This window comes from Emys orbicularis, chromosome 9 (assembly GCF_028017835.1).
Source record: "Emys orbicularis isolate rEmyOrb1 chromosome 9, rEmyOrb1.hap1, whole genome shotgun sequence".
Classification (NCBI taxonomy): Eukaryota; Metazoa; Chordata; order Testudines; family Emydidae; genus Emys; species Emys orbicularis.
Genome location: NC_088691.1, coordinates 72,854,298 through 72,872,971, shown reverse-complemented (window position 1 = coordinate 72,872,971; position 18,674 = coordinate 72,854,298).

The following is an 18,674-nucleotide window of genomic DNA, read 5'->3' as shown; positions in this document are numbered from 1 at the left end:
TCCAAAGCGCAAGCCCCACTGCCCGGGGCCGAAGCCAGAGAGCTTCAGCCCTGGGTGGCAGGGCTCAGGATACAGGCCCCCCCTGCCACTGGAACTAGAGGTGTGGGGGATGCTACAGCAGCCCCTGGCTTGAAGTGGTTTCCATTATATATGGGGTTTACAGTTTGGTTCAACGGCTTTCAGAACCCACACTATACAAATTGTTCCAGCAGCCCTGCCCCTGCCTGGAGCTGAAGCCCTTGGGCTTCGCCTCCCCACCCCCATCTGGGCTAGTGGGGCTTTGGCCCTCCCCCACCTGGGGCAGCAGGGCTCAGGCAGGCTCAGGTTTCGCGCCCCCCCCCCCCTCCTGGGGCCGTGTAGTAATTTTTGTTGTCAAAAGGGGGTCACGGTGCAATGAAGTTTGAGAACCCCTGATTTAGGTCCTATTTAAATCAGTGGAAAGATTACCATTTACTTCACTGATCACTGAACCAGATCTCTAGAGTACAATGCAAAAACAAGCTATTACCAAATATTTACCCAAACACATAAGGAGCAGAAGGATGATCTTGTTGGTAAAGCACTAGATTGGGACTCAGGAGATGTGCATTTAATTCTTGTCTCTGCCACTACTTGCTGTGTGACTTTGGCTCCAATCCAGCAAAGCACTTAAGAAGATGCTTTAAGTAATCTAGTTGATTTAAATGATTTCTAGTTAAGCATAGGGTTAAGGAATTTACTTGATTGGGGCCTTAATCTGTCCAAACCTCAGTACTCCATCAGAAAATGGGAATAACAATCCTTCTTGTCTTCCACCCTTTATTTGTCTTGTCTATTGAGACAGTAAGGTCTTTGGGGCAGAGACTGTCTCTTTCTATTTCTGTGTACAACACCTAGCACTATGGAGCCCTGATCTCAGTTGGAGCCTCCATGTGGTACTGTAATATAAAGAATAAATAATGTGTAGGTCTACCTTTGCCTCCTATTGGATGGAAATGTAACTGCTCAAGGAGTAAAGAAGATTCGATTAACTCAAGTGAAAGAGGCAGAGGAGGATGTTCTGAGTTATGTTTCCAAGTGGTCATGGTGTGCAACATCGTGAACACTGGGAAGTCACAGATCTGGTATAGATTGATACTGTAAATTATGCCTATGTCAGTAAGAAATTAAATGGATATGTCTGTTCCATCTAGTTCTGGTTTCTCCTACCAGAAAAGGAAGTTCCACATTTAAAAATATTTGTTGTTAAACTACATTGGAGAAGTCTAAAGTCACTAATTAAAATTAGTGGAACCATGGAGAGCTATTTTGAGACAAGGAACTTGATTAATGAGACTCAGCATGAATAAAGGAAACTGTGCTTTTCCTTTCAAACATCTGTCTTGGGGGGACCGTGCTTACTGCAGAGCAAAGAAATGACAATGTAGCATGCATCTTGAATGGAGGTACCCATTCCAATGGACCAGAGCAAACGTGACATATGTGCCTAATCTTTGAATGTAATTGCAGGGCAAGATTATTTTCTTGCTTGAGCCTGTGCAATTCTATAGAAGGCAGTAATGTTGTATGGATTTATCTGAGAGCAAAATTTGGCTGTCTCTATTAATGCTTTTTTTAATAGACAGATAGATTTTAGAGCCAGAAGGCACCATTATATTGATCTAGTCTGACCTCCTGCATAATACAGGCCATAGAATTTTACCAGTTGAGTCCTGTATCGAGCCCAGTACCTTGGCATAGAACTAGGACATCTTTTTTAGAAAGACATCTCATTGTCATTTAAATACTCAACTTGATGGAAAATTTGCCACATCCCTTGGTAATCTGTTCCTGTGGTCAATTACCATCACTAATAAAAGTGTGTATTTTATTTCCACTTTGAGTTTTTCTGACTTGTCCTTGCAGTTGTTGGATCTTGTTATCCTTTTGTTTTCTAGATTAAAGTGCCTTCTAGTTGTCTCTATACATAAAAGAGTTTAAAATAAAACATTTAGGTCCAAATTCTGTTCTGGGTTATACCCATGTAACCCCACTAAGTTCAATGTAGATAAGAGAAGAATTTTGGCCTTTGTTGGTTGTTGTTGAAGATATTGTAAAAAGATAGATACAGAATTATGATCTGGGGTGTACAGGGTCATAGTCATATATGTTTAGACTGAAGAATGTACCTTCCTTTAGAGTAAGGACAAATCCCCTGGCAGAAGCAATATACTGTCAGGATAGCTTTTCTATACACAGATGTCTTAGAGGTGAACTCCTTACTCAAGCATAATTCCCACTGATTTCTGTGAGAAGTTTGCTAGAGTATGAAGTTTCAGATTTACCCATGAATATTTTTTTAAATGAGGTAATACTTTATAAGTAAACATTTCTTGATTCCTCAGTGATTCTGTGTTTGGTTTGCTCAGGAGCAAAAAATGGCTTTAAAAACACATCTGCTAAAGTTTTTTTTTCCCCATTGAAGAAAATACATATGGCATCCTCCATCTCTGGAAGGAGAATGCATTTGTGTATAACAGGTTGACAATGTACCTTTAACAGTAACAATTGTTTTTGGAAGCTAAAGTACTTCACAAAACATTTAATTTGCTAATTAGGCCTATTACACTGCAGAAAAACAACAAGGTAAACTGAATTCTTGATGAACAAGCTATGTTTAATGAAGCATATGTGAGCTTGCATAAGGGAAATAGGGATCTTAGAAATGGGGATTGCCAAGTGCTTACAATATTTGGGGAAGCACTGTTTAAATAACAGAACTGATTTTTTTAAACAATATTTTGTAGTGATGGTTAGGAGTGCCCTTAAGGCAAGGGAATGCTGTGAAGCTCAAAAATTCAGCAGAGTCCAGCAATTAGACAATTCTAGTGTACTTAAAAAGACACGAGCCGTGTCTATGCTACAAATTTTGGTTGACGCAATTTACATCGGCATAAAGCTGCTGCAGTTAGTGTATCGTGTGTGCATGTGTATACTTGGCTTTCTGTGTTGTCACCAAGAGTGCATGTGTTGATGTTCAATGCGGTGCACCATGGGTAGGTACCGCTGTGTGCAACCTACCAACATTCAGCGCACTGTCTTTTGGGAAATGTTGGCAATGCATTGTGGGCAGAAATGAGTTGTGCAGGGTGACTGGGAACAAGGGGTCAATTTCCCAGTGTGCAACTGTTTCCATCCCATAATGTTTTATATATAGTCCATAATTTTCATGCCTTTTTTTAAAAAATCCCACAAACTTGTGCAGCCCTCCATACTGTCTGTGACAGATTGCCCTCCATTAAGATGCCACCTGATGTGCTGGGATATCACTGAGCCCACCTGTTCTGCCAGCCAGGGCACCCTTTTTACCTGTCTTGCTGAGCCAGGCTATTAAGCCTCCTCTGGCACACACACACAGGCAGGGCCACACACAACTGTAGAAAGACACAGATACTGAGATCAGCTCTGGGAAGCCTCAGCTTAAGGGACTTGCCCCAGCACTCAGGTATCCACCTCCCTTGGAGTGAAGATCCAAAGGTATATTATGAAATCTGCCTCCTCCCTCAATGTGGAGGAAGATATGCACAACTTCTTGCCCATCCCCCAGTTAGAAATTACAGAAATTGGGTTTTATAATAAACAAAACAAATTTTAACAACTATAAAAGGCAGATTTTAAGTGGTTAAAGGGATAGCAAACAGAACAAAGCAAATTACTAAGCAAATAGAACACGCAAACTAAGCTTGTTTCACTAAAGAAATTGGTTACAAAAGTAATTTCTCACCCTAGATATTGTTGCAGACAGATTACAGAAAGTCTTGAAAGACAGCTGCACTGGTCTCCAGCTTGAGACCTCAGGTATTATTACTCACAAGCTGGATGCCCTTCCAGCTTGGGTTCAACCCTTCTTCCCTTAGTTCAGTTCTTGCTTCCAGATGTTTTTCAGTGTCTCTTTGGGTGGGGAGGCAGAGGAGAACCATGATGATGTCACTCCCCTGCCTTATATAGCTCTTGTGTATGGCGGGAACCCTTTGTCACCCAGCGGAAGAACACTGGCATTCCAAGGGGTGGCTCCAGTACCAGGTGACTCAGACCCATGTCTCTGCAGGGCTGTGGCAGCCATTACTCATAGGCTGTCTGGAGTGTTCACAGGAAGACTAAGCACTTTCCCAGTCCATTGTCTCTGCTAATGGGCCATCAGCCCTGTCTGGCTTTTCCATTTTTGTACCAGAAGGGCTGGTTGGGGGGTCACACCCAAAGTAACACATTTGAAAAACAGATACATAGTTAATATTCCTAACTTCAGATACAGAAATGATACAGGCATACAAATTGTATAATCACATTCAGTAAATCATAACCTTTCCAATGATATCTTACATGAGCCATCTTGCATAAAGTATATCTCAGTTATGTCATATTCATATCAAGCATATTTTCATAAAGAATACAGCGTGAAACATCACACCGTCCATCATCTCTGACAGAAGCATGGAGCTTACACAGCTCTGCACTATTGTCATGAGCATTGCAAGCACAAGATGCATGAGCTGCCAGCAATTGCAGAGCTGTAAGAAAAACCAAGTAAGCGGGGACCATGACAATTTCTTGGAGGACAGACTGCTGAGGGACATAGCGAGAACCGGTTCAAGAAGGAGCTGCAGATGGTGGAGTGCCACTTTTGAGCCTGAGAAACAAGCTCTTCCTGGTGGGATTGCATCATAATGCAGACTTGGGATGATGAGCGGCAGCTGTAGATCTTTCAGATGTGCAAGGCCACATTCCTGGATCTGTGTACCTAGCTCACCCTAGCCCTCCAGTGCAGGGCCATCAAAATAAGAGCTGCATTGACAGTGGGAAAGTGAGTAGTGATCGCAGTGTGGAAAGTTGCAATGCTAGATTCCTACTGGGTAGTGGGAAATCATTTGGGAGTTGGAGGCAGAGGCCACTGTCATGCCAGTGCTATTAATCATCTCCTGCTATGCTGGACTGTGACTTTCAGCAATATGCAGGACATAATGGATGTCTGTGCAGCCAGGGCCGGCTTTAGGAAGTGCGGGGCCCAATCTGAACATTTTCAGCGGGGCCCCGGCAGGGATGACTTAAAAAAAAAAAAAAAAAACACGTAAAAAAACCCCTTTCATTTCTTCCATGTATTATTTACTTTCCATAACTATATAAATAATAACAAAATGATATATTACGTACATTGCTGGCTGGAGGCAGGGCAGGGGCTGACTGGAGGTAGGGTCTGGCTGGAGGCAGGGCAAGGGGTGGGGGGACTGGCTGCGGGCAGGGCACGTGGTGCGGGGCTGGCTGCAGGCAGGGGGGGCGGGGCTGGCTGCAGGCAGGGGGGGCGGGGCTGGCTGGAGACGGGCTGGCTGCAGGCAGGGGGGCGGGGCTGGCTGGAGACGGGCTGGCTGCAGGCAGGGGGGGGGCGGGGCTGGCTGCAGGCAGGGGGGGGCGGGGCTGGCTGGAGACGGGCTGGCTGCAGGCAGGGGGGGTGGGGCTGGCTGCAGGCAGGGCAGGGGGGGCGGGGCTGGCTGGAGATAGGGGCTGGTGTGGGCAGGGCAGGGGGTGCAGGGCTGGAGGCAGAGTGGGGGGTGCAGCAGGGGCTGGCTGCGGGCAGGGCTGCGGGGCTGGCTGGAGACAGGGGCTGGCTGCGGGCAGGGCAGGGGGTGCAGCAGGGGCTGGCTGTAGGCAGGGGGTGCAGGGCTGGCTGGAGACGGGCTGGCTGCGGGCAGGGCAGGGGTGTGGGCAGGGGATGCAGCAGGGGCTGGCTGCGGGCAGGGCAGGGGGTGCGGGGCTGGTGCGGGGCTGGCTGGAGACGGGCTGGCTGCGGGCAGGGCAGGGGCTCCCCTGTTTCTACCACCCCGGCCCTTTAAATAGCTGCCGGAGCCCTGGGGAAGCAGCGGGGCTCCTGTGGCTATTTAAAGGACCGGGGCAGCAGAGGCAGCTGGAGCCCCGGCCCTTTAAATAGCCACCAGAGCCCCCCACTACCCCAGGGCTCCGGGGGCTATTTAAAGGGCCCGGGGCTCCCCTGCTTCTACCTCCCTGGCCCTTTAAATAGCCGAGGGAGCCCCATGGAAGTGGCAGGGCTCCAGCGGCTATTTAAAGGGCCGGGGTGGTAGAAGCAACAGGAGCCTCGGACTTTTTAAATAGCCCCCAGAGCCCCGCAGCCCTACCCCAGGGCTCCAGAAGTGGGGCTCTGGTGGCAATTTAAAGGGCCTGGGGCTCCAGCCCCTGCTGGGAGCCCCAGGCCCTTTAAATTGCCCCCTGGGGAAGCCGGGCTGCCCTGGTATGGTGTACCGGCGGCGGCAAGGGTGCGGGGCCCTCTTAGGTGCGGGGCCCGATTCAGGGGAATCGGCTGAATCGGCCTAAAGCTGGCCCTGTGTGCAGCAATCGGATTCCTGAACTGCAGTGGGGCAATATATGGCATGTATGTCCATATTTTGGCACCAGACCACCTTGCCACAGAGTACATCAACAGAAGGGGCTACTTGTCTACGGCTGTGCAAGCATTGTGGATCACCAGGGTTGCTTCATCAACATCAGTGTTGGCTGGTCAGGGAAGGTGCATGATGTTTGCATCTTTAAGAACACAGGACTGTTCAGAAAGCTACAAGTAGGGACTTTCTTTCCCAACTGGTGAATTACCATTGGTGATGTTGAAATGCCAGTAGTGATCTTGGGGACCCAGTCTATCCCTTGCTCTACTGAGTCATGAAACCGTATGCTGGCCACCTTGACAGCACCATCAAAGGATTCACCTACAGGCTCCTCAGGTGCAGAATGGCCGTTGAATGTGCTTTTGACAGATTGAAAAAAGACTGGCATTTACTCACAAGATTGGATCTCAGTGAAATAAACATCCCAATGGTTATAGCTGCCTGTTGTGTCCTGCATATATCTGTGAAGCAAAGCGGGAAGAGTTGCTGCCAAGGTGGGGGTGGAGTGGCTATCTGCTGAGTTTTTAAAAAGCCAGACTCCATAGCAATTAGAAGAGCTCAGCATAGAGCTATACAGCTCAGAGAGGTTTTGAAAGAGCGCTTGAACAGCGAGCCACAGTAATGCGTGCTGTTTTGGGGCCTGTTAGGAATTGTGTGGTGCTTGGTGTACATGTAGGAATATAACATTGTCAATGCAACTATTAATTTTGTGGTGCTTGCTGTACATTTATGATCCTGAGTTGTCACACTGTACAGTAACAAGTAATTGGTTGCTTTCAGAACTGTAGGCACTCTGCATATATTGTGAACTAATAAAGATGAATTATTTTTAAAATAATATAACTGTATTCAAGAACAAAAACAGTGCAAAGAAAAATCTGTGCAATTTAAAAGCAAATACCTTACAAACTTAATACATAAATGGAACAGAACTTAACAAGGGGAAAGAACATTTATGTTTATTTTAACTACCCATACAGCAACTGTGGCTTTCACAGGTCAGTGTATGTTGTCCTTAATGTCTCCCCAGAGTGGAGTGACGGGGTAGAGATGCGGCCTCTGATGCCACATGGAATGTTGAGGAGGGGTGTAGGGAGGTGTTGTAATGGAGTTCACCATGTATGTCCACAAGAGGGTGCAGCATCTGTGTGTGCTGCTGGAGAAGCCCCATTATGTCCTGGTGCATCTCCCTCTCCTTTTCCTGCTGGGACTCCTGTCTGATCTTTCCTTCTCGAAGCTTTCTGCAGTGTTCACGCTCCAGGGCCTGTGCTCATGGTCTGATGCAGCACCGGCTTGCAGTATCTCAATGAATGTCATCTTGAGTCATCTTCTTTCTCTTCCTTATCGGGTGCAGGTGTTCTGCGGGTGTGGATGAGGTACCCCTCAAGGCCACAGTGGCAGCAGCTGCAGATAAAACACACACAGGTACCATTGTCAGTATAGTCACAACAGAAAGCAAAAGTTAAGATTCAGAACTCCCTTCCTTTGCTCCCCCGCAGTTTTAAACAAGACGTGCTTATTGACTCCTCTGCTTGGGCATGATTAGAATCATAGAAGATTAGGGTTGGAAGAGACCTCAAAGCAGGACCAACACCAACTAAAACATCCCAGCCAGGACTTTGTCAAGCCGGGCCTTAAAAACCTCTAAGGATGGAGATTCCACCACCTCCCTAGGTAGCCCATTCCAGTGCTTCACCACCCTCCTACTGAAATAGTATTTCCTAATATCTAACCTAGATCTCCCCCACTGCAACTTGAGACCATTGCTCCTTGTTCTGTCATCTGCCACCACTGAGAACAGCCGAGCTCCATCCTCTTTGGAACCCCCCTTTAGATAGTTGAAGGCTGCTATCAAATCCCCTTCTCACTCGTCTCTTCTGCAGACTAAACAAGCCCAGTTCTCTCAGCCTCTCCTCGTAAGTCATATGCCCCAGCCCCCTGATCATTTTTGTTGCCCTCCGCTGGACTCTCTCCAATTTGTTCACATCCTTTCTGTAGTGGGGGGCTCAAAACTGGACGCAATACTCCCGATGTGGCCTCACCAGTGCTGAATAGAGGGGAATAATCACTTCCCTCGATCTGCTGGCAATGCTCCTACTAATCAGGGCTGGCTCCAGGCACCAGCCAACCAAGCACATGCTAGGGGAGGCCAATCTTGGGGTGGCGGGGCAGCGCTCAGGTTTTTGTTTGTTTGGTTTGTTTTGTTTTGTTTTGGCGGGGCGGCGCTCAGGGGTATTTTTTTTTTTGGTTCGGTGGGGCGGCGCTCAGGGTTTTTTGTTGTTGTTTTTGGTTTGGCAGGGCGGTGCTGGGGGGGTTGTTTTTATTTTGGGTTCGGCGGAGCGGTGCTGGGGGAGGTTGTTTTTGTTTTTGTTTTGGCGGGGTGGCGCTGGGGGGGTTGTTTTTGGTTCAGTGGGGCGGCTCGGGGGGGGGGGGGTTGTTACGGCGGGGCGTTTATTTTTTATTTTTTATTTTTTTTGCTTGGGGCGGCAAAAAAGTTAGAGCCAGCCCTGCTACTTATGCAGCCCAATATGCCACTAGCCTTTTTGGCAACAGGGACACACTGTTGACTCATATCCAGCTTCTCATCCACTGTAACCCCTAGGTCCTTTTCTGCAGAACTGCTGCTTAGCCAGTCAGTCCCCAGTCTGTAACGGTGCATGGGATTCTTCCATCCTAAGTGCAGGACTCTGCACTTGTCCTTGTTGAACCTCGTCAGATTTCTTTTGGCCCAATCCTCCAATTTGTCTAGGTCACTCTGGACCCTATCCCCACCCTCCAATATATCTACCTCTCCCCCCAGCTTAGTGTCATCTGCGAACTTGCTGAGGGTGCAGTCCATCCCATTATCGAGATTATTAATAAAGATGTTGAACAAAACCGGCCCCAGGACCGACCCCTTGGGCACTCCGCTTGATACCGGTTGCCAACTAGACATGGAGCCATTGATCACTACCCATTGAGCCCGACAATCTTGTGCATAGCGCCATTCACAGCACCAGCCATGGTGAGTATGACCCATCGGGGCGAGGGAAATGAGGAGGGAATTGCTCAGGTGCATGAAACTATGAGTGTAGGGCAATAGTACTGAGTACCGGCACCATTTCCCACAGGCAGTGGTGATTTTAGCTGATACCTCGGCACAGAGAGCACAGCTGCTGCAGGCATCCCAAAGCTGCCCAGATCTGTGCTGCTAGTGTGTGTACTGCAATGGTGCCTGCTGAAGTTATCATCGATTGGCATGGGAAAGTGTCTGGCTGTGGAGAAAGAAATAAGGCTGCCATCCCTTGAAACCTTCAGAAGAGGATTGCAGAGTATCATCATGGAAGTTTTATCGAGATCTCTCAGGAGAATTCAAGGGACATCCCAGTGTACATAAGCTGCCTAACTCTACAGGAGAATGAAAAGCAAATAACATCTCTGCCTCTCTTAGTTGTATCACTATCTCTTCTAGTATGAGTAAATTAAGGAAAAATTGACAGCTGTATCCTCTTAAGTTGGGGGCAGCATCAGTACATAATTGTAATGGACAAAAACAATTAACCGCTTACCCAAGGTTCCTTTCCTGGCATCGGGCTCACCTATGTTCGACTGCCAGGACTGACTGCACTATGTGGAGTCTCAAACAGGTTCTGTATCCCATTGTCCTCTTCCTCCTCGTCCTCGCTGTTCATGCCAGGGGGCTGTGGCTTGGGCTTCTCAGATGTGTCCACAATGTTGTGCGGGGCAGTGGTGGGGTCTCTGCCAAGTCTGATGTGTTGCTCTTGTAAAAGCAGATGGTCTGCAGGTTGGCACCAGATCAAATGTTGGCCTCCCGGGCCTTCTGGTATGCCTGCAGCAGTTCCTTTGCTTTGCCGTGGGAATGCTGCTGAACCCTGTTGTACCTCTTCCCCTGCATCTCCCATGCAATCTGCTCATAGATGTCCACATTTCTACAGCTGGTCTGCAGCTGTTCCTGCACAGCCTTTTCTCCCCACAGGCCCAGGAGACCCAATATCTCCTGTCTGCTCCAAGCTGGAGCACTTCTGGAGCATGTAGCCAGCCTGGTCAGCTGGACAATTGAAAACCACATACAGAGTTGCTAGGCGTGTTTGCCAAAGTGAACAATCAGGAAAAGGCATTTAAAAAAATCATGGATCTTTAAAGGGGAGGGACGCCTTCCAGTTTCCATGACCCTGGGTGGTGGAGTTTACAAGTGTGACCAGAGCTGTCACTGTTGGGCATTGCGGGACAGTTAGGGTAAATATATGTAATGCAGCATCTACGCTCGTGCCGCATCGACCTTAGTACATCAATCATGGCTCAATGTCTCTCGGGGAGGTGGTGTTACTGTGTCACTGTAATGGGGCACTTATATCACTGAGAGACTAATTTAAGTGTAGACACATGCACAACTAGGACTATGCAAGGCAGCTTACATCAACCTAACTTTGCATAGCGTAGACTAGGCCACAAGTTAAAGGGAGAGCATCCATCCTGATAGTTTAATTATTAGGCATTAGATGATTCAGAGAAAGTAAAACATCTAATAGCCATTAACAGGGAAAACATAAATATACTGAAGTCAATGTAGTTACTTTGGATCTGCTACTGGGTAGATGAAATTAAAATTGGCACCACTAAATCAAATTCTGCCCCTGTTTAAACTATGAAATGTCATTGAGTTTAGTAATTTGGTCTATTGGCTATAGAACTGAGACAGATTAAGGGAAGTGTGACTGCAATGTATAAAATAATTCAGTCCACATATTGTAATATCTGAATACAAATTCATTTACAAGAAAAGAAACACCAGTATTTGGCACTATAGGGGTTTGGCAGGGCAGGGGTAAACCCCTTGAATGCCCTGCTAAAATGCTGGCTAAGCCCTAATTTCTGGTAGGGAGGCCAGGTGTGGGGGCCTAGGCGGTCAGCAGAGAGCCCAGCTGCAAGCCCTAACAGGGGCTGGCTCACTGCTATGAGTTGAGTTGAGTAGTGACAGCTGGGCTGAAGAGGAGGAGGGCTATAAAAGCCCAGGGGAAAGCTCAGTCGGGAGACTAGCCTGGGAGGGGATAAGAGGGTTACATCTCTGTCTCCTCACCAAAGGAAAGAAGCCTCACAGGCCAGGAGACTCTGGGAGGGTCTGACTGGGGACAGCCGTTGGGGGAAAAAGGGGATAACACTGTTGCACTGTAAATACAGACACAAGGGTGAAGCACCAAAGAAGGCGTGGGGACTCTTTATTTTAACCAGCCAACGCAGAGCACAGGCATGAGAGAGTGGAAGCCTGTGCAGACCCTGTGCCAAGGGGGGAAAATTAATAGGAAAAGACCTACATCTTCTTACAGGTAAATATCTGGAACACTGGAAATACGAATCCACACAGGTTTGTTTGTATGTGTGTATTTCTTTTTTTAGAAAAAAGATTTCTCATTGGCTGAGAGTAAGAAATTGTATAATGGTCAAACAACTCAGATGCCCAAAAGATGATGTGGCCGGATTAAAATATTAGTAAGTCTGGGGAAAAGTTAGAGAAGAATTGACATCTGAATTTAACTGAAAATTGCCTGAGCTCTAGTACTGTCTGGTTCCGAAGCTCTTCTCCAGTAGCATGGCCAGTTTCATCAGGACACATTCTCATTGGCTGAGAGTGTAACACTGTTGCAAGATGTCTGTGGAAGCAGTGGCCTTATACAAATTAACCATTTGATAAATGACCATCCACAGAACTGATGTAAGGAGGGAGGCAAGTATGAAAATATAGTTAAGGACCAAGACTTCTCAAATGTTCACTGGGTTAAAAAAATATCACGTCAGGAAAAACTGCTTCTTTTTGGTCCTATTCTGTACATAATTCTGCTTTTCTTCTCAATGGTAGCCCATAAGCCTCTTCTTGTGTAGGTCATTTCAGAAAAATTCTGCGGGAGGCAGTCAAAACTGTGTCAGCATATAGAACGTTCTATGTGATACTATCTCCTGGAGAGACAAGGTGGGTGAGGTAATATCTTTTATTACCAGGTGACCTGAAAAAGAGCTCGGTGTAGCTCAAAAGCGTGTTTCCCTCACAAACAGAAGTTGGTTCATAAAAGATATTACCTCACTTGTCTCTCTAATATCCTGGGACCAACACGGCTACAACAACTCTGCATACGTATTACATCCTGGAAAGTCAGGAGATGGGAGGCCACAAATGGAAGACATACTGGAGCATATAGACCTATGAAAAGTCCGGCTAGGCAAATCAATGTTGGGGGGGGGGCAACTGCCCCTCTTATCTCATAGCAAATGATGTCCCTGGTGTAAAGATTTAGAACCATTAAAGGACAACCTTGACCAATATCATTTCCCCTTTTCCCCCACCCCCCCCAAAAAACAACATTAAAAGACATGACCAGTATTACTTGGTTCAGAGATTTTCAGTCTGGTAGGTGATGGGTTTGTGTGTAAAAGCATTTGTACCTTGCTATCTTAGATAAAAGTGACATGCAGAATAGTCACAACAGACAAGTTTTCTTTTGCATTGTATGAACATTGTCTTGGTAGTCAAAATAGTGGAGACTGGCTTCTGTTTCTTCATTTCAGTAATGGTTTTGCCACATGCTAGCAGAACCCATTAATTAGTTAATGCAGCTTTTTCAGTTGTCTTAGGTTGTTTAAAAGTTGTGTAAATTAAGAAATAAAGATGAACCCCAACCCGTATGTTCCATCACTTTGCTAATTGCAGTGGATTGATTCTAAGCTTCCTTTGTGGACCATCAATTGACAGCAGACTGGATTATATAGAGTCCCATCTGATTCAGTCTAGAGTGCCTGGTAAATTGATAGTTACATCGGGGAACAATGAAATTGTTTTCAAGGTTTATTTGAAAAAGAGAGAAGCTTTCAGAAAATACCTCTGGTGCGGAGAGCAGCAAAGAATGTAAACGTTAGTGAGAAGACAGAGAGGGGTCAAGGAGACAAACCACAACATCCTGTTCACTTTGAAAATCTACAAAGGAGAGCTCTGGCAAATATTCTGGTTTGATATTTAAAAGATGCTGGACACTCTTCTTAGGTTTTTATCTCCATAGGACTGTGGAGGTGTCAGCAGTGGGTCTCTGATTCAGGCTGCATTCTGATGTGTGTGATTCAGGGCTGCATTCAGCCCCCTTCTAATCGAGATTTTAGTGTCTTGAAAATTGAAGCTGCAAACCTTTATTTGCTTTAATACATATGTTTCCGATTAAGGTGCAGATTGGCTGTTTTTAAGAAAGTTTAAAAACAACAGGGTTCAATCTTACAGAGCACTGTGGCCCTGATCCAGCAAAACACTTAAGCACATTGGCTTCCATGTGACTAGTCATCTCCTTAAAGTTAAGCACATGCTGGATGGAGCTAGATTTCTCAGCCTCTCAAGAAATCAAGGTCTTGTATAGGAAGCTGAAGATAGTAAAAACCTCTTCTTTTTGGAAGTTTCCCTTGGACATATTTTTGGACTCTGCTAGCTTTTGCACCTTGTTCTACATCACAGGGACCCTTTGGGCTTTTTTGCACCTTATTGAATATTCAGCAGTCTGGTAAACAGTAATTATCAATAGTCACTATAGCCATTTCACATGCTCGCCATTTTGTTTTATGCCATTTATAAACATCCATCAGAATCAGATGTATAGAACATTTACATATCAAAGTGGAGCATATAACAACATTGTACATGGATTCAAGGAGAAATGTGACTGACTGGTGTAGTAGAGGTGTGAGGCATCATGTCAGGGGAAAAGGTCTCCTCCCCTGTACAGATCGGGAACTCCACAGGAGAGAAGTATGGAGACTCTTCTCTCTTGTGGAATTCCTAAACTCTGTAGAAGAAGGAAGTCCCTGCTATGTGTCTCCTGCAGGTAAGTGGGGAGGAGCTCCTGCTGTTTCCCACCTTAGAAGAGCTCCTATCCTGAGGACCTTTAGCAAGTCTGTGGCTGCGTGTCTCCCTCCTAAGGTGTTTGTGGGATATTTTTGGCAGACTCCTAGAGCATGAGTTCCGTGAGTCTGTGTCTACATTGCAAAGCAATAGAGCTTGATCCTTGGGTCTCAGCTTAACTCAGGATTATATCCTTCACCCCTGTGGGATCTTGGGACCCTGAGTCTAAGTCCTGGGTTAGTACAATTTGTGTGTAGATGGAAGGAGGTTAGGCTTGAACCTGAGTTCGAACCCTAGGCTTACTTGGCAGTGTAGACATACCCTTACAGGACACGTCTACACTGCAATAAAACACCCGTGGCTGGCCCATGTCAGCTGACTCAGGTTAACGGGGCTCAGTTTGCAGGGCTATAAAATGGATATTTGGGCATGGGGAGGAGAGAATCCCAGAGCCTGAGCCCGAACGTCTTCAATGTAATTTTATAGCCCTGCAGCCTGAGCCCCACAGGTTTTTTATTGCAGTGTAGATATACCGTAAGTGCCTAAGGGTGTGTCTACATTGCTGTGTAAGCCCAGGGTTCAAACTCAGTCTCTAGCCTAACTCCACCTTCTGTCTACTCAAAAATTGCACTAACCCCGGGCTTGGACCCAGGTGGGGATGGAGGGTCTGAGCCTGAGTCAAGCCAGGACCCAGGATGCAAACCCTATTGCTTTGTAACGTAGACACAGACCCACTGGACTCATGCTCTAGGGGTCCACCAAAGTATTCCACAATCCAATGGGATGATTTTCTTTATCCTCTGCTCAGTTAAGTTTGATGGACAGTGAAGTTTTCCCATGCTGCATGAAGTAAGGGCTAGAGTGGCCACATTTTGGAGGGCATTAGGAAGTCTGGAATACGAGTGGTTGGACTCAGGCCTGACTAATGCAGTGTGGACACTGGTGCCCCAGGTTGGGACCCAGGGTTCAACAATTCCTCACTTAGGTTACAAATGAATGTAGAAGCTCAAGCCCTAGGTTAACGAACCCAGGGTCTGCTAACTTGAGTTCTACTAACCTTGGGCTTACATAAGACATGCCTTTAGTCATGTTTGAAAATGGGACTAAGGCTCCTAGGTCATTTAGATGATTTTAAAAATGTTACCTTCAGTATAGATAATTTAAACATTAAAAACAAACAAACCTTCAGGCCTCCTTTACCTTTTGAAAACAATAAAATAGAGAAATTCCCATGCAAAAACTCTATTAGCTGACAGTTAATGTTAGGACAATAAATAATGTAACCCTACTGAAAATACATAAGAAGGGTGTCCCCATTTAAAAAAAACCTCCAATCCTTAAAGATGGAAATATCAAGCTGAGGTAATGTCTATAATATAATCCATAAATTTCATATATTAGTTTAACAATATTACCAGTGAAAATTATCCGTACACATTCCAGTGGTAAACAGTGCTACAGACATATACATTCCTAATTAGATGTTTTGTATACTCCAGGATAGACAGACAGATCTCTCTCTCTCTCTCTCTCTCTCTCTCTCTCTCTCTCTCTCTCTCTCTCTGTAAGTACATACTGTGGGTCAGAGTTAGGGTTGTTATGAGAATGTGTAATGTGAATTTTTGCATGTCAGTATTGCTAAGCAAATTTATGAACAATAGGGTTTATCGAATATTCTTACAGATTCCCTTAATTTGCCATTCCCATACATGTTAAGGTTTAGTATTTTTGAATGGCAATCTTTTTGTTAGCTATTGTGTATGATAGACTCAAATTCTCCACAGTCAATTTTGCTATGTTTTTTGTGGGAGAATCACATGCATTTTCTCTCCCTCCCTTCCTTTGCATGTGGATAGAGGTGGGCTATAATGAATGGAAAGTGAAGCTATTGCAGCCTGTACCCTGCTGTACACAATATAGACATATTTATAGATTGTTTTAATTTTAATAATCCCAGGAGAAATTCTGAGCAGTGTAGAACTTCCGCACCATCCCAAAGAATCCAAAACTCTTTTTGGCTAATGCCATGAATACAGCACCACTGAAATGCAGCCACTCTAGGGCAAGAGACAGGACTCAATCATCACAAAAAGAACAGGAGTACTGTGGCACCTTAGAGACTAACAACTTTATTAGAGCATAAGCTTTCGTGGGCTACAGCCCACTTCTTCGGATGCATATAGAATGGAACATATATTGAGGAGATATATATACACACATACAGAGAGCATGAACTTTTTTTTCTCTTACTTAATTGGCCTCTCAGAGTTGGTAAGACAACTCCCACCTGTTCATGCTCTCTGTATGTGTGTGTATATATATCTCCTCAATATATGTTCCATTCTATATGCATCCGAAGAAGTGGGCTGTAGCCCACGAAAGCTTATGCTCTAATAAAGTTGTTAGTCTCTAAGGTGCCACAAGTAGTCCTGTACTTTTTGCGGATACAGACTAACACGGCTGCTACTCTGAAACCTGTCAATCATCACAGTACGTCATAGAGTTGGGGAGGGGAGGCAGGGTTGGACAAGGATACTGGGGCAAGTTACCTCTCTTAGGAAAAGTGCCATGGGATATTTTATGACCCCATAGCACAAGCAGGAGCTCAGTTTTTAACTGGTCTTCTCCTGCTTAATGACATTCTCTCCTTATTCATTTTGATACTCCAGATGCTTTGTCAAGGATATGCTGTCAGATCATCTCCCAGTAAAACTACCTACTGCACACTCCAGACATGGATTTTCTGTTATTACAGGCTCTTTGCATTGGACACTGAGGTAAGAAGAAGCCTCAGAGACACAGTGTTGTGCCCTTAATGGTAGTAGAAACATCATAAATCCGAAAAATAAAGTGGTGTCGCCAGCTAACTGCACTGCAATTCTGAACACACAGCGGCTAATTCCCGCGCCCTGAAAACACACCACGTCCATGAGCTCACAAGGTAGGGGATATGGTGCCATACACAATACGATCATTAGAGCTGTTGATTAATCGCAGTTAACTCCCGCAATTAACTCCACAATGAAAAAATTCAGCGTGATTAATCGCAGTTTTAATTGCACTGCTAAACAATAGAATACCAATTGAAATTTATTAATTTTTGGATTTTCAAATATATTGATTTAAATTACAACACAGTATACAAAGTAGACAGTGCTTACTTGATATTGTTATTTTTATTCCAAATATTTGCACTGTAAAAATGGCAAACAAAAATAATATTTTTCAATTCACCTCATACAAATACAGTAGTGCAATCTCTTTATCGTGAAAGTGCAACTTACAAATGTAGATTTTTTTTTGTTACCTGTACATAACTGCACTCAAAAACAAAACAATGTAAAACTTTAGCACCTACAAATTCATTCAGTCCTATTTCTTGTTCAGCCAATTGCTAAGACAAACAAGTTTGTTTACATTTACGGGAGATAATGCTGCGTGCTTCTTATTTACAATGTCATCTGAAAGTGAGAACAGGCAGTTCTGTAGCCGTCATTGCAAGGTATTTAAGTGCCAGATATGCTAAACATTCGTATGCCCCTTCATGCTTCGGCCACCATTCCAGAAGACATGCTTTCATGCTGATGATGCTCGTTTAAAAAATAATGCATTAATTAAATTTGTAACTGAACTCCTTGGGGCAGAATTGTATGTCTCCTACTCTGTTTTACCCGCATTCTGCCATATATTTCATGTTATAGCAGTCTTGGATGATGACCCAGCACATGTTGTTCGTTTTAAGAACACTTTCACTTCAGAGCTGACAAAACGCAAAGAAGGTACCAATGTGAGATTTCTAAAGATAGCTACAGCACTCGACCCAAGGTTTAAGAATCTGAGAGTGATGAGGTGTGGAGCATGCTTTCAGAAGTCTTAAAAGAGCAACACTCCGATGTGGAAACTACAGAACCCGAACCACCAAAAATGAAAATCAACCTGCTGGTGGCATTTGACTCAGATGATGAAAATGAACATGCATTGGTCTGCACTGCTTTGGATGGTTATTGAGCAGAATCTGTTATAAACATGGATGCATGTCCTCTTGAATGGTGGGTGAAGCATGAAGGGACAGATGAATCTTTAGTGCACCAGGCACATAAATATCCTGTGACACTGTCTACAACAGTGCCATGCAAACCCTGTTCTCACTTTCAGGTGATACTGTAAACAAGAAGCGGGTAGCATTAACTCCTGCAAATGTAAACAAACTTGTTTGTCTGAGCGACTGGCTGAACAAGAAGTAGGACTGAGTGGACTTGTAGGCTCTAAAGTTTTACATTGTTTTATTTTTGAATGCAGCTCTTTTTGTACATAATTCTACATTTGTAAGTTAAACTTTCATGATAAAGAGATTGCAATACAGTACTTGTATTAGGTGAATTGAAAAATGCTATTTC